Here is a 6,000-nt window from a genome sequence, read left to right as displayed (position 1 = left end):
TTGTTTGGGAAAACACTTTCATGACTTCACGAGATCTTTCCTGGCAGACAGAGAAGCTATCCTCCAATTGGGAGACCTCGCGTCAGACCCAGTTAGGCTCGGTTCTAGGTGGACACCACAGGGGTCAGTCATATCCCGGACCCTCTTCAACCTCGCGCATTGTCCGGTGTCGCCAACGTAGCCGCCTCAACACCGACGCCAGTCAACAAGACCACAAAGTTTACTATGATGCATCTCACCGTGTCGTTTCCTTCCACCCTGGAGACGAAGTGTTATTGTGGAGCCCATTTCGCGCTCCTGGTTTGTGGGAAAAATTTCAGTCCCGTTTTATCGGGCCCTACATTGTTCGGGAACAGACTTCGCCAGTTAACTATCGTGTCACTGCAGTTGTTCCGCCATTGGATGGCCGCTGTCGTGCCAAAGAGATTGTGCATGTTTCGCCTTTAAAGCCTTTCATACGGTGGTTGTTGTTAAACACTTTATTTAAACAGAGGTGTTCGGGCCACGTAGGCCCCTGGGCCCCCGCACGACCATACTCCACTCAAGTGTTTATGCTCCGTAGGTCCATAACACTGGCAGCCCGGCTGGTCGCAATGGTCTGCGTTTCCGGGTCCTCAGAGCACGGTCTTCCAGTCCTCCCACGATGTCAGGTGCTCCAGGCCCCGCGGGGGAGGGTCCGCCGGGCAAAGCGAGAGGATGTGGATGGCGGATGCGAACGGTTTGGGACAGAGGGCGCAGGCGCGGGTGGGGAAAGAGGGATGGTAATGGGATAGGGTGACAGGGGGGGGGGGGGGTGTGGAGTCGCCTCCAAAGTGTCGCATGCCTGTTGTCTAGAGATGGGTGAGGTGGGGGGTAGATCTGACGTGCTGCTCTATAAGCATGCATCAGATCGCTGAAAGAGGGCATGCGCTCCTTCGTGAATCCCGGATCGAAGGCCACCTGAGCCCGGTTAGCAGAACCTCAGGCTAAAAGGTTGGCAGCCACGTTTCCGGGAGGTTGCCAACCTACATATATGCACACACTCGCCAACGAGTGTGTGCATATATGTAGGTATACACACACTCGTATGCATACCTACATATATACACACACATATATAGAGAAGCATATATACACACTTTATATACATATTAGACGAGAGGATGTATACTTAACCGGTGAATTAAACATCCTCTACATGGAAGTCTCTCAGTTGTCGAGCCGTTATTTGCGTGACATCAACGCCTAGATTATCATATTTATTTAGAAGCGTTGGCATTGTGTAAGACAGCATTTCCCTCAAATAATTTGAAGAATAAAAATGCTGATAATACAAAAAGAATCTTGGTATCAATCTTTTATTTGTTTTTAAGACGTTATTTCACTTGCAACTCGTAGATTACAGATGAAAAAGTACTGTATAACATATCCATACTTAAATGTTATGCACCTAAATAATTACACTTAAAGTTTGTCTCGTCTTAAAAAGTAGTGCTGGATTAGTTTCGTAAGAAAGAAAAATAATTCATCACCAACTAGCCCCGCAGCGTGGTTTGTTGAGCGAACTTATATTTCGCGTCCCATTTTCTATAACCTTTGCCGTGGGCTTTGTGCGCTTTGCTGAATCAGCTGCGGTGATCTTGAACTCGTATGAAATAGGCCCTTGCAGAAGTTTTCGTAAATACAATGTCTTTTGGGTTCCAGCTCTGTGAACTTTCGAAGACAGGGGCGAGCATTGCCGACTACCGTGGTTGAGTTCCAAACTCGCAAGTCATACATGCGTAGCCCACCTAAAGAGATAGAAAAGCGAAGCTGAGCCATGAAGAACAGATATACGGGGTTCTAATGAAGTGATCTGTAACGCAAAAGCTTACACACTTGATCAGCAATATTACATGAGTAAGCAATTGAGCAAAATAATTCCTTTGCTCAAGGACTATAATGTTACAATAGCCGGAGTGCAACGGAATACTGGGGGATTGTTACTATTCAAAAATAAGCAAAGTCCTTACATAATTCTCTACGACTGCGACAACAATCTGTGAGGTTTACGCGCTAGCATTTCTCTCGTAGAATGCTGCTCGGGATATGACAACGAACTGTAGGTTCATTTGATATCTTAGAAAAAAACACTGATGTGGGCAAGTTTAAGGTTATGCATGGCATTGAACAATCAAATGGACGAGCAACTCAAGTCAGTGATAATTTTCTGCCAGAACTGTGCCCTGCTATTATAGCATATATTTTCCCCGCAGAATTAATTGGAAATGCTACCGAATTAGGCAGAGGTATATCTGAACTTTACAACCATCCGCAAAAATGCCGGCCGCAGTTTTCTCCATTTATGGCTGTCTGGCAATCGTTGTAAGCCTGTATAGCCCGCACACAAAAATGAAAAAAAGCTCATCGATGAGTTTAAGAGCTGCTTCTCATCCACGTCACAAGTTAGCCAGACGCCGCTCACTCAGCACCGTATTTTCACCGAAACTGACGCCATACCAATTCGGCAGAATCCTTATCGTGTAGCAGCGAAAGAGCGCGACGGAATCCCATCACAAGTGAAGACGCTGCTTGAGGACGGGGTTATTCGGCCATCTAAGAGTCCTTGGGCATCGCCTGTCGTATTGGTCAAAAAGGACGGTAGCCTGCGCGTCTGCGTCGACTATCGAAAACTCAACCAGATCACAAAGAAAGACGTTTATAAGCTACCGCGTATCGACGATTCAATGGACAGGCTACGAAAGGCACGTTACTTTTCGTCGATGGACTTGAAAAGTGGCTACTGGCAAATAGAAGTTGATGAGAAAGACCGTGAGAAGACCGCTTTTGTGACGCCCGATGGATTTTATGAATTTCAGGCACTTCCGTTCGGTTTGTGTTCTGCGCCAGCAACGTTTCAACGACCAATGGACACGGTACTCTCAGGCCTCAAAATGCAAACAAGTCTGGTGCACCTCGACGACGTGATTGTTTTCCCCGTCACGTTCGAGGAACACTTACGGAGACTAAAGACGGTCTTTGAAGCAATACGCTCAGCTGGTTAACTTTGAAACCTTGAAAAGTGCCATTTTGGTTTAAGGAACTTCAATTTCTCGGTCACGTTGTTAGTCGTGAAGACGTGCGACCTGACCCTGATAAAATCTCTGCCGTTGCTAATTTCTCAACGCCATCAAATAAAAAAGCCGTGCGACGTTTTCTGGACCTTTGCGTCTACTACCGACGGTTTACTGCAGAATTTTCGCGCATCGCATGGTCTTTAACACATTTCACCAGATAAGATGTCCCCTTCGTGTGGGGTGACGACCAGCAACGGGCATTTAACGACCTACGGCAACAGCTGCAGACGCCTCCCGTGCTCGCACACTTTGATGAAGACGCTCCTGCGATTCTTCATACCGAGGCTGGTAATGTCGGCCTTGGCGCAGTGCTTGTACAGCGGCAAGACGGCACCGAAAAAGTGATTGCTTACGACAGGAGGGCGCTATCAAGGATGGACGTTGACTCCTCCACTACAGAAAAAGAATGCCTCGCACTGGTGTGGGCCATCCTGAAATTTATGCCATATTTGTACGGTCGGTGTTTCACCGTTGTCAGTGATCATCATGCTCTTTGCTGGCTGAATAATTTAAAGGATCCCGCTGGTCGGCTTCCGTGCTGGAGGCTTCGGCTCCAAGAGTTCGACTTCCCGGTTGTATACAAATCGGGCAAACGACACACCGACGCCGACTGCGTCTCTCGGTCGCCTGTTGAGACTGCAGTGCACGACGATGATGACGTGGCTTTTCTGGGCGTGCTAGATACTGTCGCCGTTTCACGCCACCAACGTGAGGACGCAGAACTCGTTCCTCTTTTAGATTACTTAGAGGGAAAAAGAAGCAGCGCGCCGAGGTTGTACGCCAGAGGGCTGCCTTCGTTTTGCTTGCGCAACGACGTTCTCTATAAAAAAGAACTTTTCACCTAGTGGCAGCAGCTACCTGCTACACCCGCACATTGGCAAGAATTAGGCTAAAGTACTGTTGGCCGAGACTTGCGTCGATCGTGAAACGTTACAGATATGCATGGATTGCCAGCGCCGCAGCCCTACCCGGAAAGCCAGTTGGACTGCTGAATCCTGTTCAGATACTGCAAGCGCCGTTCGAACATGTTGGCATGGACATTTTTCGTTCGTTTCCACTGTCTACTGCCGGAAATAGATGGAAAATCATCGGCACAGATTACCTTCCTCGATACGCCGAAACAGCTGCTATACAACGAGGAACACAGCAGCCGAAGCAGCGCAATTTTTCATCAAAGCCGTCATCCTAAGGCATGGCGCTCCCGCAGTTGTCATAACAGAGAGAGGATCTGCGTTGACGGCTGCGCTTCTGGATACCGTTTTGCGACTAAGTGGCACCACTCATCGAAAGACCACGGCTTCTCATCTCCAAACCAATGGGCTGACAGAACGTTTAAGTAAGGCTCTGGCAGACATGATCAGTATGTACGTCGACGTCGACCACAACAACTGGGACGAGATTTTACCATGATACATTTGCGTATAACAAGGCTCGCCAAGAGACAACACGCGTGACGCCTTTCAACCTCGTTTACGGCCGGGAAGTAACAACAATGTTGGACGCAATGCTGCCACACGAGTGCGGTGACGATGAGACTGGTGCCGAGCCGACGAGTTTACGCAACGCGCATAGGAAGCCAGGCAGGCAGCTTGCGTGTTTGCGAATACAAGAACAACAGTAATACGATGCCCGACACTACAATCTTCGGCATAGACCCATCAGATAAAACGTCGGTGTCCAGGTGTGGGTCTGGACTCCGATTCGTCGGCGGGGGCTGTCTGAGCAGCTCCTGCGATGATACTTCAGCCCGTACACAGTTCTGCGCCGCATCAGTGATGTGAATTATGAAGTTGTCCCCGACAGTCATGACTGTTCCAAACGCTGGAGGCATCTGCCAGAGGTTGTGCAAGTGCTTCGTATGAAGCCATATTTTTCCTCATGACCTCAACCTTGCAGCGTCTGTGCACAGCCTTCGGAGGTTGGTGCACAAGGACGAGGCCTTTTTTCCACGGGAAGGAAATGCCACATCCTATGTGGTTTCCGCGGATATGTGCCAGGTGATGAAAACGACGCTGAAGTAGCGCGCGAGCAGACAAACAGAAACGACAACAACAGCGCGTTGACTGCTCTGATAAAGTGCTTTCGTGCGTCCTCTACACCGGCTTTCCAGTCCCCTACTAGGCTGTTGCAATATATTGTCACGTGGTAGTGACGGTGAAGAAAGTAGCAATACGGTGGAATACAAAACTAGCTTTTATTGGGCGAACCTGTGCCCACAAAAACAGGCTACACTTATAGCAGAACGATAGCGGCGAACACGGTCGGCGATCGTCGGAAATCTGATCAACAGCTTTTATACAGCAGGGGCGCGATCGGAGATATTTTGTTCGATACGCGTTCTGTTCAGTTGCTGCAACGTCACAAAGTTGCAGTATGCAAAATTTGTGACAGCGGGGCGGAGAGAGCAGCCAATCAGGAAGCGGGGACCTCCCCGGAAGTTTACCTCCGTCGTTTGTCGTCTGCTTGCAAACAGTATACTACAAAGCCAAATGTTTCTCGTCTTCCAATTGAATGAAATCTTTATCGAAAAGAATGTATTTTTTTCTTTTCAAGCCCAAACACGTTTTCATATAGTAGTACGTGTGACTACTGCAATTTATAACTATTAGGTTCTTTGCGTCGTCCCTAGGTGGTGTCGCGCACAGCGAGAAGGAAAAAGAAAAAAAAAAAACGACGGGAAGTGTGGCGCACTTTTCAAGAGGCAGCGACAACATCCCAGTGGCTCGCTGGCACCGATGATGTTGTCGATTTCTCTGTACAACCAACGAATTATTTGTTTCGAGAAACAAAAACGACGCCGGAATTCACTTTCTGCCATTTCGTCAAACGCGTTTCGCACCGCCACCCGCCCTCCTCCTTCCTCTAGAAACGCCAGCGCAACAACCTAAGTTTCCAACGGAAGCGC

At 48.6% G+C, this 6,000-nt stretch overlaps 1 long non-coding RNA gene across 1 annotated transcript in view; it reads right to left on the bottom strand.

Annotated features, from left to right (window-relative positions):
• Positions 1–1,321: 1,321 nt before the first annotated feature.
• LOC126534055 (uncharacterized) overlaps positions 1,322–6,000 on the bottom strand; it is a 33,994-nt gene continuing 29,315 nt past the window's right edge. Inside the window, exon 5 of the long non-coding RNA XR_011895750.1 lies at positions 1,322–1,769. This is a non-coding gene — a long non-coding RNA (uncharacterized lncRNA). The remainder of the gene's footprint in view (positions 1,770–6,000) is intronic.

This window comes from Dermacentor andersoni, chromosome 7 (assembly GCF_023375885.2).
Source record: "Dermacentor andersoni chromosome 7, qqDerAnde1_hic_scaffold, whole genome shotgun sequence".
Lineage (NCBI taxonomy): Eukaryota > Metazoa > Arthropoda > Arachnida > Ixodida > Ixodidae > Dermacentor > Dermacentor andersoni.
The sequence above is the reverse complement of the archived record's forward strand: the minus strand, read 5'-3'. Positions and strand labels throughout refer to the sequence as shown.